This window comes from Pseudophryne corroboree (genome assembly GCF_028390025.1).
Source record: "Pseudophryne corroboree isolate aPseCor3 chromosome 2 unlocalized genomic scaffold, aPseCor3.hap2 SUPER_2_unloc_4, whole genome shotgun sequence".
NCBI classification, from domain to species: Eukaryota; Metazoa; Chordata; class Amphibia; order Anura; family Myobatrachidae; genus Pseudophryne; species Pseudophryne corroboree.
The window spans coordinates 333,535-347,549 of NW_026967491.1; the positions used below are offsets into that span (position 1 = coordinate 333,535).

The 14,015-nt window shown below is 52.6% G+C and overlaps 1 protein-coding gene across 1 annotated transcript in view; it reads left to right on the plus strand.

The window, feature by feature from the left end:
- Positions 1–5,903: 5,903 nt before the first annotated feature.
- The window catches only part of LOC134983061 (ecto-ADP-ribosyltransferase 5-like), a gene marked incomplete at its 3' end in the record, with an annotated part of 230,495 nt that continues 222,383 nt past the window's right edge, over positions 5,904–14,015 (plus strand). Inside the window, exon 1 of the mRNA XM_063948756.1 lies at positions 5,904–5,996. The remainder of the gene's footprint in view (positions 5,997–14,015) is intronic.

Here is a 14,015-nt window from a genome sequence, read left to right on the forward strand (position 1 = left end):
GTGGTCAGGGCCTGTATACTTACGGCCATTAACTTATCACCTTGTGACTCCCTGTGTCTGGTGATATTCCGATCATGATCAACAGCGGCCTCTCTCAAAGTAGCCACCGACAGACCTCGCCAACATGGTTGGGTGGTCTGTACCCTTGTCCTTAATACTTCCTTTAAACCATCCATTAACACAGATACTGCTACTTCTCTATGATTTACATTTGTCTTAATGTCTTCTATGCCTGTATACTTAGCCATTTCCTGTAGTGCCCGATGAAAATACTCAGCAGCTGTTTCTGCCTCTTTTTGTTTGATGGAGAAAATTTTGTTCCAGTTGGAAAATACTCTTTTAACTGTAAATTTATTCTCTTTACATTATCTTGGTTGTACACATCCGTAAGGGGTACATCTTCATCTAATTTACAGTCAGCTAAAAATCTTGCTGAGTCGACATTGGAGGGTAAACATGCCCTCAGCAATATCTGCCAGTCTTTGTTATTGGGCTCCACAGTATTTCCTAGATCTCTAATGTATTTCTGGCTAGCAACTAGATCTTTCCTAGGATCAGGGAATTCAGACACTATTGCTCTTAATTCCATTCGGGAAAAGGGACAGTGCATGGCGATGTTTCTGACAGGAGTGACTCCTGAAGTGTCAGTTTTCCCATTTGGCACTGCTAATACCCTAACGGGATTAAGTCCAATAACATCATTCTGAGTAGATTCTACAATATGTGGTGAAATGGTTTCAGCATAGTGTATGGTGCCGTACTTACCAGTTGATACGACCTCACCTGTCCCTCCACTAGGGGCCTTTGATACTGCTCTTACTGGCTGGGCCGTGCCCACTGTTGTTTCTGCTATGGTGGCTGCTAGAGAGAGTGCCGATATTGTTGTTGGGTCATCCTCTTGGTCACACTCCTGGGGAAAGTTTAAAACAGGGTACAGCTTGCACGGATTAGTATTTGCATCAATAATCTTAGTCACATTATTCTTAACATTTATACAGTTACTAAGTGCATGTTTATCATACACCAGTGTGTCATTCTCTGTAACCACTTTCTCTCCCGTCATGTATGGTGGCGGTGGCGCCGTGGCTATCAGTTTCCTGATAGGGTTAGATCCAGCCGCCTGAGCCAATCCTCTCTGTATTTCACCCTCCTGCTGCCATAACTGTAAATAGTCATAATGTTTGATCCGTCTCTTTGCAGATTTAATGAGACATATCCTTCTCCTTAGATTTTGTAACACATCTGGGCTAAAACTGCCTACCCGTGGGAACTTTTCCCCATCATGCACAGTCATTCTTTCCCATTCATCGCACAAAACCTCTGTGTGTGAACCGTATTTCTCACACATTACATACCTTGCCGACCCGATTGGTCGGTTTACTAAGTCAACCCGAACCGAGGTTGATCGCCCCCTACCTGAACAACTGGCCCCCATCTTTGCAGGTGTTGCTTTTACTACCTCTGACCTTCAAATCAGGGTCTTCAGCGAACCCTTACAAAAACCAAGATGTCCGGGGTAGGCCGGCGACGGAAGTTTACCGAGTACTCCACTCACTCGCCCACGTCGACCAATACGCCCACACACTGCCTTAGCGCTGGCGTACTCAACCTAGGGCCCCTGCGACCTGAACCTCTATTTACTGGAACATGTGGGTGTGATCTGAAGAGCACTTAACCCTTTCCAGTAACTATTGGTTGTTGGATAGTTCCCGAGTGACCAGCGAACCTCCCTTAAAATAAAAAATATTACACAAATCACGTTAAAATGTACAAATAGCGTTTGTGACCCCTCTAGCATACGCAAATGGTACTGGGTCAAGTTACTAACTAATGCACACAATTACGTGCGGTACAATCGTTCTGCACATAAGCAACTAATCTTATGTGCGGAACGACCAACGGAATCGAAAATTGTGGCTGCGAATTCCTTCAGCCTGAGCTTAATGGCCTATATGGGTATTGCACCAACCCTTTCTGGTGTTGTGCTCCTTTTATCTATAGCGGACTTCTTAGTCTGCTGTACCTAGACCTCCTGGTCTGTCTGGACCTCCTGGTCTGTGCTACAGTAGACCTCCTCGTCTGCTATACTCTAATGCTCTTTTTTTAAATGTTTAACAAGGGATGCCTCCCAAGCCACCATGCAGTCACTTACACGTATGTACCTCACGAGAACTCGATGATTTCCTGTGGTTCAACCCCAAAAATTTTAGAAACTTATATATGTATACACACTCTTTCACCTCATATGCTCTTACTTTCGTTTCTGCGCAGAAATCCCTTTCATTCAGTAACACAGTCTAGTCCAGATGAGTCGCAAATTAGAGAAGGATCTATTAGCTTAAAATTTTGGACACTGAAATTGACTTGCGCTATTATCGCGTTTGCCTCCTTTTCGCCTATTTAAAATAATACTATTGTGTGATTTGTATTATGTGGGCGTACCCAGACGCTCTGTTGCGTAATATACGCTCCGTGCGTCGGCCCTTGCGTCGCGTACGCGAGTCTCACCCTTTTGTTAGAGACACGTGTACGCCAGCCAGATATGTCCACAGAAATAAAATTAACACGTTTATATCAATGTAGATGATTTTTAACTGTAATCATCTACCGAGCACCACACAGGTCTTTCCTTGTATCTTTAGGCAAAGCCGTGCGCGTGTTTTACAAATTACCCCTTAATGTATTATTTTTACTCTTTAAACTACCAATAGCAACAAGTCTTTCTCAGCACGTTATCAATTATGAAATGGCAAACAGGAGAGTGATGTGAAAATACACAAATGAAAAGAAATGCAGATGTATGCGTGCGTGCGTACGCAAGACAGAAATAAAACAGTTTTAAAAAGACAATAGCATATTGTTCTTACCTCCGGTTCCGGATTCCCCCAGCACTCCTACAATGTAGCGAAACAGACGCTTATCTAGCCAGCACTACTGCCTTCCCGCCCTTGCTGGCAGATAAAGTCTGTATTTCGCTGGTGCGGATATGTGGAGGACGGACGAGCCGCCAATTGATAATGCTGATTTTGATTACCTTATAACCTTCACTATATGTGGGTAAGAGACTCAATACGCAATTGGCGTATGGGGTACCGTAAGGGTACGCACTTAGCGTAGCGGACGCTTAGCCGTGATCGAGACGCACGAGCGGCACGCTCGAACACGCTATAGGCGAGCGACTACCGTAATGCTACGCTACCAGCGTAGCGGACGCTCGAGACCACGAGGAGATCACGAGCGGCGCAGACGCTCACAAGATGACAATCAGTAAACCTTGAATGTAACACACAGAAAGGATAGTCTTATGCTGTAAACCTTGTACTTTAACACTGTAGCGATATAACGCTGCTTAACCTTGTTAACACTAAAGCTGTCTGAGCGATTGAGACGCTCCTATTACCCTCTGCAATGCAATGAACACACAATACCGTGCTAAGGTTCCAACACCTTTACTAACAAGCTTTTAAGTTATTTGAAAAAGGTAAAACAGTTCACAAGTCATACACTACAAACTAACAAATGATTCTAACAGAATAACTAGACAGAAATATACAATAACGTTACAATCAGAGAGTGAGAGAGAGAGAGATGGCCAATACAAAACAGAGAACGAATTTGATCACAGAGAATTACTTACACACACTGGGAACGATCGCTGCGCTTATTCCTGGTACCAGCTCCAAGTTAGTCAATATGAAAACCGTTTGTGGAGTGAGAGCGTGAGCTGTCCAGGCTGGCTGATCTTATATACACTGCATACAGTACACTACAAAGGGACCTTTAATCTCATTGTTCATTGGACACAGGAATGTCTCCTCGCATCATAACAAAAGGTCATAGGTTAGTTTGAACAGGTGGGCTGCGACTATATCAAACTGCTCAGGTGGGAGGGAATCGCCGGATTCCCGCCGCATGGATAATGAACTGCAAATATATGAAATGTCCAGAAACTACTAATGGCCATAACTATATGCAGGAGCGATTAATCTTTACCTAACCAACACCGGATTATTGCTATTAAAATACTCTTCGGTTAGGTACCAGACACAACTGTTCTACCTTAATCAGACCCTTTGTACCACGTAAAGAGGGATTCCCAAGTCCATGAACAAGTCACATTAAACAAACTTACAGTTATCACTAAGGGGAACATTACCTATAAAGCCTGCTATATGGATTTATTATCTAGCGATTGAGTCGTTCGCTAGACGCACACAAACTCTACCATAAATGCACATACCATGCGCTCAAGCGCACGCCTGTAGGGGCGCCGTCACGCAACTGCGAATATGCGCACGCACGCCAGAGAAAGTGCATGTGCAGCGGGCAAGCGCATGAGGTGAATATATGGCAACGTGTAGCGTGATATTTTTCTGACTTTGACAAGTCTTTAATGTGTTCTAGAATTTACTATATTATAAGAATAGTAATTCTGCTGTACCGGGTGTGTGGGGGCCTGAGCGACGGGTAACCCTCCTAGGCTTCAGGATCTTTGCCTTGGGGATTGAAGTGTAAGGGGCCCCACACATTACAACGAAATGTCCTGAGGCTGAAGTCAGAGGCGATTTCCCTTGAACTCTCCCGGGAGCTGTTCCATACGATTTGGTACATTTTGCAGGCGATATATCGTATGCGATCCCAGCCCTGCTTGAGGGAACCGACATATCACAAGTGCAGCACTAGCGATCTAGGGGAGCCGATCCGACCCTCACGGGAATGCTCACTGGATCGGAAAAACATTCAAAATGCCCGATTTCACCCGAAATATCGTCCCGAATGCCCAAAATTAGATGAAATCGGGCATTATCGTTCTAGTGTATGAGGCCAGAACCAGCATTAGTACGATGTAGTTATAGCATTGCTATTATCCTTCCATAAACTCACTGTATATCCTCTGAATATTTACCCTTCCTTATAGAGGTGATTATTATTATTATTATTATTATATCTAACATATTGAAGTGTTATATAGAAGCACGTGCATTGCAATGTGATATATTAATACATATTGTGATAACACTGATACTTGTAGAAGTGAGTGTCATTGGATTTAGGGTGCAGCGTTCTTGTCCAATAAATGTATTCATACTCTTGTGTCAGTTACTACGTGTACTACTATGTATAGAGAACGAGTGAGAGAGAATAGAGGGGATTCCTGAGGTAATGGGGGTGATTCAGAGTTGTTCGCTCGCTAGCTGCTTTTAGCAGCATTGCACACGCTAGGCCGCCGCCCTCTGGGAGTGAATCTTAGCTTAGCAGAATTGCGAACGAAAGATTAGCAGAATTGCGAATAGAAATTTCTTTGCAGTTTCTGAGTAGCTCCAGACTTACTCACAAATAGCGATCAGTTCAGTCAGTTTCGTTCCTGGTTTGACGCCACACACGCTCAGCGTTTGGCCAGCCACTCCCCCGTTTCTCCAGACACTCCCGCGTTTTTCCCTGACACGCCTGCGTTTTTCCACACACTCCCAGAAAACGGCCAGTTTCTGCCCAGAAACACCCACTTCCTGTCAATCACACTCCGATCACTTCAACGATGAAAAATCTTCGTTCGGACGTGAGTAAATCTACTAAGTTTTGTGCTAAAATACTTAGTGCATGCGCACTGCGTACCATGCACATTTCTGCCTTAATCGCTCCGTTGCGAAAATCGGCAACAAGCGAACAACTCGAAATGACCCCCATATTCTGTGTACTGAGAAGGGGAGAGAGGTAACTTACCTGTTGGAGTGTCCCCAGGTATACTTCAGTAATAGTGAAAGAGAAGAAAATAACAATTAGATCCTTGGTAATAAACACTATATTATTATCCCTGTAACAGAAAGCAGGTTACAGTACATATTGTGCAATGGCTGCAGCAGCTGTTACACTGAGCTCTAAATATAACGTCTCAGGCACAGGGAGGAGAGATCACTCATTGTTACCATCTACCTGTAATACCGGGACCTGAGAGACGGATCCGAGGACGCTGCAGCTTCAGGGTCACTGCCCACCGGGTAACTAATGTCTTTCTTCTCTGCTCTCCCACCCTCACTCCCTATCTGTCACTCTCTCTCTCTCTCTCTGTGTGTCTGGCTGTCTCGACCTCTCTCTGGCTGTCTCTCTTTCCCTCTCTGTCTGTCTCTTCCTCTCTGTGTGTCTGGCTTTCTCTCCCTCTCTCCATACCTCCCATTCAGCACGACAGTCCCGTTGTCTTGGGACTGTCCCGCTGTCCCCACCCGCGTCCGGCAGTGTGTTACGGAGGCTGGGTGGGGGTTGGGGAAAGCGCACACATTGCTGCTAGAGATGAGTAGAATAGATGCTGTGCATGTGCACAGTGCCGGGTGGAGCCTTGGGCATAGTTGCCGACATTCTGGCTGCTCTCTGCGGGAGAGAACAGCCAGGTCGGCTCAGAGGGCGGGCAGGGGAGGCTAGACGAAGAGGAGGGGGTGGGCAGGAGGAGGGACGGGGGATTTTCGGGAGCCTCCCGGCCATTCCGGGAGAGTAGGTAAGTATGGCCTTGGGGCAGCTCAGCATCTTGGAGAGTGCTCGGTACGCTTCCACAGTGATACAAGTGTGTGTGGGGGTTCCACGAGGCTCTGCCCCTTTCCCCAAGGCTGCACCCACTTTTGGAAACGCCCATCAGACATCTGCAAAATTAGGAGGTATTCTCTCAATATGTGACTGGCTGTCTCACCCTCTCTCTATGTGACTGGCTGTCTCTCCCTCTCTCTGTGTGACTGGCTGTCTATCTCTTTCAGTATGCCTGGCAGTCTTTACCTGTCTAGTGTCTGGCTGTCTCTATCTCTGTATGTCTGGGTATCTCTTCCTGTATGTACTGGTTGGGATTGGAATGCCGGCAGTCAGAAAACCAACCGCAGCATCCCAATGTTCAGAATCCCGACAGGTGAAGGTAAGTATACGTACATCCCCCCAATGGCCCCCTAAAACTATCCCTCCTTTCCACAGCCTAAACCTAACCTTCCCGCCCTGCAGCCTCACCCTAACCCTCCCTACTGGTGCCTAAACCTAATCCCCTCTCACTGCTGCCTATACAACCCCCCCCGCAGCCTAACCCTGCCCTGCCCCTGTAGCCTAAACCTAACCCCCCCCCTCCCGCAGCCTCACCCTAACCCTCCCTACCGGTGCCTAAACCTTATCCCCTCTCTATGCTGACTATACAACCCATTTACCCCCCGCAGCCTAACCCTGCCCCTGCAGCCTAAACCTAACCTTCCCACCCTGCATCCTCACCCTAACCCTCCCCACCGGTGCCTAAACCTAATCCCCTCTCACTGCTGCCTATAAAAACCCCCCGCAGTCTAACCCTGCCCCTGCAGCCTAAACCTAACCTCCCCCCCTTCGCAGCCTAACCCTGCAGCCTAAACCTAACCTCCCCGCCACGCTGCCTAACCCTGCCCCTGCAGCCTAAGCCTAACCTTCCCGCCCTGCAGCCTCACCCTAACCCTCCCTACCAGTGCCTAAACCTAATCCCCTCTGACTGCTCCTTATACAACCCCCCCGCAGCCTAATCCTGCCCCAGCAGCCTAAACCTAACCTCCCCCCCCCCGCAGCCTAACCCTGCAGCCTAAACCTAACCCCCCCACCCCCCCGCAGCCTCACCCTAACCCTCCCTACCGGTGCCTAAACCTTATCCCCTCTCACTGCTGCCTGTAAAACCCCCCTCCCCCCCCCCCACAGCCCAACCCTGCCCTGCCCCTGCAGCCTAAACCTAACCTTCCCACCCTGCAGCCTCACCCTAACCCTCCCTACTGGTGCCTAAACCTAATCCCCTCTCACTGCTGCCTATACAAACCCCCCGCAGCCTAACCCTGCCCCTGCAGCCTATCCATGCCCTGCCCCTGCCGCCTAAACCTAACCTTCCCACCTGGCAGCCTCACCCTAACCGTCCCTACCGGTGCCTAAACCTAATCCCCTCTCACTGCTGCCTATACAACCACTCCGCTGCCTATACCTGCCCTGCCCCTGAAGCCTCACCCTAACCCTAATCCCCTATCACTGCTGCCTTACAACCCCCCCGCAGCCTATCCCTGCCCCTGCAGCATAAACCTAACCTTCCCCCCACGCTGCCTAACCCTGCCCCTGCAGCCTAAACCTAACCTTCCCACCCTGCAGCCTAACCCTAATCCCCTCTCACTGCTGCCTGTAAACCCCCCCCCCCCCCCGCCCCCGCAGCCCAACCCTGCCCTGCCCCTGCAGCCTAAACCTAACCTTCCCACCCTGCAGCCTCACTGTAACCCTCCCTACCGGTGCCTATACCTAATCCCCTCTCACTGCTGCCTATACAACCCCCCGCATCCTAACCCTGCCCTGCCCCTGCAGCCTAAACCTAACCTTCCCACCCTGCAGCCTCACCCTAACCCTCCCCACCGGTGCCTAAACCTAATCCCCTCTCACTGCTGCCTATACAACCCCCCCCCCCCCGCAGCCTAACCCTTCCCCTGCAGCCTAAACCTAACCTTCCCACCACGCTGCCTAACCCTGTCCCTGCAGCCTAAACCTAACCTTCCCACCCTGCAGCCTCACCCTAACCATCCCTACCGGTGCCTAAACCTAATCCCCTCTGACTGCTGCCTATACAACCCCCCCGCAGCCTAACCCTGCCCCTGCAGCCTAAACCTACCCCCCCCCCCCCCCGGAGCCTAACCATGCCCCTGCAGCCTAAACCTAACCCCCCCCCTCCCCGCAGCCTCACCGTAACCCTCCCTACCGGTGCCTAAATCTAATCCCCTCTCACTGCTGCCTGTAAAACCCCCCACAGCCTAACCCTGCCCTTCCCCTGCAGCCTAAACCTAACCTTTCCGCCCCGCAGCCTCACCCTATCCCTCCCTACCGGTGCCTAAACCTAATCCCCTCTGACTGCTGCCTATACAACCCCCCTGCAGCCTAAACCTGACCTCCCGCCCCCCCGCAGCCTATCCCTGCCCCTGCAACCAAAACCTAACCTCACCCCCCGCAGCCTCACCCTACCCCTCCCTACCGGTGCCTAAACCTTATCCCCTCTCACTGCTGCCTGTAACCCCACCCCCACCCCCCGCAGACCAACCCTGCCCTACCCCTGCTGCCTAAACCTAACATTCCCACCCTGCAGCCTCACCCTAACCCTGCAGCCTAAACCTAACCTCACCCCCCGCAGCCTCACCGTAACCCTCCCTACCGGTGCCTAAACCTAATCCCCTCTCACTGCTGCCTATACAAACACCCTGCAGCCTAACCCTGCCTTGCCGCCTAAACCTAACCTTCCCACCCTGCAGCCTCACCCTAACCCTCCCTACCGGTGCCTAAACCTAATCCCCTCTGACTGCTGCCTATACAACCCCCCCGCAGCCTAACCCTGCCCTGCCCCTGCAGCCTCGCCCTGACCCTAATCCCCTCTCACTGCTGTTTTACAACCCCCCACAGCCTAAACCTGCCCCTGCAGCCTAAACCAAACCTTCCCACCCTGCAGCCTCACCCTAACCCTAATCCCCTCTCACTGCTGCCTTACAAACCCTCCGCAGCCTAACCCTGCTCCTGCAGCCTAAACATAACCTTCCCACCCTGCAGCCACACCCTAACCCTCCCTACCAGTGCCTAAACCTAATCCCCTCTCCCCCTCTCATTGCTGTCTATACTATACAACCCCCCCCTGTAGCCTGCCCCTGCCCATGCAGCCTAAACCTAACCTCCCCCCCTGCAGCCTCACCCTACCCCTCCCTACCAGTGCCTAAACCTTATCCCCCCTCACTGCTGCCTGTAACCCCGCACCCCCGCAGCCCAACCCTGCCCTGCCCCTGCAGCCTAAACCTAGCCTTCCCACCCTGCAGCCTCACCCTAACCCTCCCTACCGGTGCCTAAACCTAATCCCCTCTCACTGCTGCCTATACATCCCCCCCCCACACTCTCCCCGCAGCCTAACCCTGCCCCTGCCGCCTAAACCTAACCTTCCCACCCTGCTGCCTCACCCTGACCCTCCCTACTGGTGCCTAAACCTAATCCCCTCTGACTGCTGCCTGTAAAACCCCCCACAGCCTAACCCTGCCCTTCCCCTGCAGCCTAAACCTAACCTTTCCGCCCTGCAGCCTCACCCTAACCCTCCCTACCGGTGCCTAAACCTAATCCCCTCTGACTGCTGCCTATACAACCCCCCCGCAGCCTAACCCTGCCCCTGCAGCCTAAACCTAACCTCCCGCCCCCCCGCAGCCTATCCCTGCCCCTGCAGCCAAAACCTAACCTCACCCCCCGCAGCCTCACCCTACCCCTCCCTACCGGTGCCTAAACCTTATCCCCTCTCACTGCTGCCAGTAACCAAACCCCCCCCCCCCCCCCCCCGCAGACCAGCCCTGCCCTGCCCCTGCAGCCTAAACCTAACATTCCCACCCTGCAGCCTCACCCTAACCCTGCAGCCAAAACCTAACCTCACCCCCCGCAGCCTCACCCTAACCCTCCCTACCGGTGCCTAAACCTAATCCCCTCTCACTGCTGACTAAACAAACCCCCCCCCCCCCTCCTGCAGTCTAAACCTAACCCTCCCACCCTACAACCTCACCCTAACCCTCCCTACTGGTGGCTAAACCTAATCCCCTCTCACTGCTGCCTATACAAACACCCTGCAGCCTAACCCTGCCCTGCCGCCTAAACCAAACCTTCCCACCCTGCAGCCTCACCCTAACCCTCCCTACCGGTGCCTAAACCTAATCCCCTCTGACTGCTGCCTGTACAACCCCCCCGCAGCCTAACCCTGCCCTGCCCTGCAGCCTCGCCCTAACCCTAATCCCCTCTCACTGCTGTTTTACAACCCCCCACAGCCTAAACCTGCCCCTGCAGCCTAAACCTAACCTTCCCCCCACGCTGCCTAACCCTGCCCCTGCAGCCTAAACCAAACCTTCCCACCCTGCAGCCTCATCCTAACCCTAATCCCCTCTCACTGCTGCCTATACAACCCTCCCCCCGCAGCCTAACCCTGCCCCTGCAGCCTAAACCTAACCTTCTCGCCCTGCAGCCTCACCCTAACCCTCCCTACCAGTGCCTAAACCTAATCCCCTCTCCCCCTCTCATTGCTGTCTATACTATACAACCCCCCCCCCTGTAGCCTGCCCCTGCCCATGCAGCCTAAACCTAGCCTTCCCACCCTGCAGCCTCACCCTAACCCTCTCTACCGGTGCCTAAACCTAATCCCCTCTCACTGTTGCCTATACAACCCCCACCCCCACTCGCCCCGCAGCCTAACCCTGCCCCTGCCGCCTAAACCTAACCTTCCCACCCTGCTGCCTCACCCTGACCCTCCCTACTGGTGCCTAAACCTAATCCCCTCTCACTGCTGCCTATACAAACCCCCCGCAGCCTAACCCTGCCCCTGCAGCCTAAACCAAACCTTCCCCCCACGCTGCCTAACCCGGCCCCTGCAGCCTAAACCTAACCTTCCCAACCTGCAGCCTCACCCTAACCCTAATCCCCTCTCACTGCTGCCTTACAACCCCCCCACAGCCTAACCCTGCCCCTGCAGCCTAAACCTAACCTTCTTCCCACGCTGCCTAACCCTGCCCCTGCAGCCTAAACCTAACCTTCCTCCCACGCTGCCTAACCCTGCCCCTGCAGCCTAAACCTAACCTTCCTCCCACGCTGCCTAACCCTGCCCCTGCAGCCTAAACCTAACCTTCCCACCCTGCAGCCTCACCCTAACTCTAATCCCCTCTCACTGCTGCTTTACAACTCCCCCCCCCCCCCGCAGCCTAACCCTGCTCCTGCAGCCTAAACCTAACCTTCCCACCCTGCAGCCTCACCCTAACCCTCCCTACCGGTGCCTAAACCTAATCCCCTCTCATTGCTGTCTATACTATAACCCCCCCCCCCCCCCGCAGCCTAACCCTGCCCCTGCAGCCTAAACCTAATCTCCCCCCCCCTGCAGCCTCACCCTAACCCTCCCTACTGGTGCCTAAACCCTACTGGTGCCTAAACCTAATCCCCTCTCACTGCTGCCTATACAACCCCCCGCAGCCTAACCCTGCCCCTGCAGCCTAAACCTAACCTTCCCGCCCTGCAGCCTCCCCCTAACCCTCCCTACCGGTGCCTAAACCTAATCCCCTCTCACTGCTGCATACACAACCCCCCCATAGCCTAACCTTGCCCCTGCATCCTAAACCTAACCTTCCCCCCAAGCTGCCTAACCCTGCCCCTGCAGCCTAAACCTAACCTACCCACCCTGCAGCCTCACCCTTACCCTAATCCCCTCTCACTGCTGCCTATACAACCCCCCCCCCCCGCAGCCTATCCCTGCCCCTGTAGACTAAACCTAACCTTCCCGCCATGCAACCTCACCCTAACCCTCCCTACCGGTGCCTAAACCTAATCCCCTCTCACTGCTGCCTATACAACCCCCCTCGCAGCCTAACCCTGCCCCTGCAGCCTAAACCTAACCTTCCCCCACACTGCCTAACCCTGCCCCTGCAGCCTAAACCTAACCTTCCCACCCTGCAGCCTCACCCTAACCCTCCCTACCGGTGCCTAAACCTAATCCCCTCTCACTGCTGCATATACAACCCCCCCATAGCCTAACCCCGCCCCTGCATCCTAAACCTAACCTTCCCACCCTGCAGCCTCACCCTAACCCTAATCCCCTCTCACTGCTGCCTATACAACCCTCCCCCCGCAGCCTAACCCTGCCCCTGCAACCTAAACCTAACCTTCCCACCCCGCAGCCTAACCTTAACCCTCCCTGGGGGTGCCTTAACCTAATCCCCTGTCCCTGCTGCCTGTAAAACCCCTTCCCCCGCAGCCTAACCCTGCCCCTGCAGCCTAAACTCCCCCGTGGCTTACCTGTCAGAGTGGCCGGCTGACGCTCGTTCGGGATTCCCGGGGTAGCGATTCTGGCATCGGTTATGTAACCCTATTCTGGATGCCGGTGTTGGTATTATGAGGAGTGTTGGGATTCTGTCTTCTGTATTTTGACTGCCAGGATCCTGACCGGATCCCCTCTCTCTGTGTCTGGCAGTCTCCCTCTCTCTGTATGTCTGACTGCCCCTGTCTCTCTGTGTCTGGCTGTCTCTCCCTCTCTATCTGTATCTGGCTGTCTCTCCCTCTCTGTGTGTCTGGCAGTCTCTCTCTCTCTGTGTGTCTGGTTGTCTCTCCCTCTCTCTATATATGTCTGTGTATCTCTCCCCCTCTGTGTGTCTGGCTGTCTCTCTCTGTGTAATTGTCTCTCTTTCCTTTTGTGTCTGGCTGTCTCTCTCTCTCTCTCTGTGTCTGGCGGTCTACCTCTCTGTGTGTGCCTGACTGTCCCTCTCCCTCTCTTTCTGTACGTCTGGCTATCTCTCCCTCTCTGTATGTCTGTGTATCTCTCCCTCCGTCTGTCTGGCTGTCTCTCTCTGTGTAATTGGCTATCTCTCTTTCTGTGTCTGGCTGTCTCTCTCTGTGTCTGGCAGTCTCTCTCTCTCTCTGTATGTGCCTGGCTCTCTCTCTCTCTTCCTCTCTTTCTGTATGTCTGTCAGTCTCTCCCTCTAGGTGTGCCTGGCTATCTCTCCCTCTGTGCGTGTGTGTGGCTGTCTCTCTCTGTGTAACTGGCTATCTCTCCTTCTGTGTCTGGCTGTCTGTGTGTGTGTGTGTTTCTCCCTCTCTCTGTGTGTCTGGCTGTCTCTCTCTGTATGTATGTCTGTCTGTCTCTCCCTGTTTGTGTGTCTGGCTGTCTCTCTCTCTCTCTCTGTATGTATGACTGTCTGTCTCTCCCTGTTTGTGTGTCTGGCTCTATCTCCTTCTCTATGTGTCTAGCTGTCTCTCCCTGTCTGTGTGTCTGGCTATCTCTCCCTGTCCGTGTGTATGGCGCTCTCCCTCTTTGTGTGTCTGGCTGTCTCTCTCTGTTTATCTGGCTGTGTCTCCCTCTATATCTTGCTGTCTCTCTCTCTCTCTCTCTGTGTCTGGATATTTCTACCTCTCTCTGTGTGTCTGGCTGTCTCTCTCTCTCTGTGTATGTCTGGCTGTCTCTCCCTGCCTGTGTGTCTGGCTGTCTCTCTCTCTCTCTCTCTGTATGTCTGGCTGTCTCT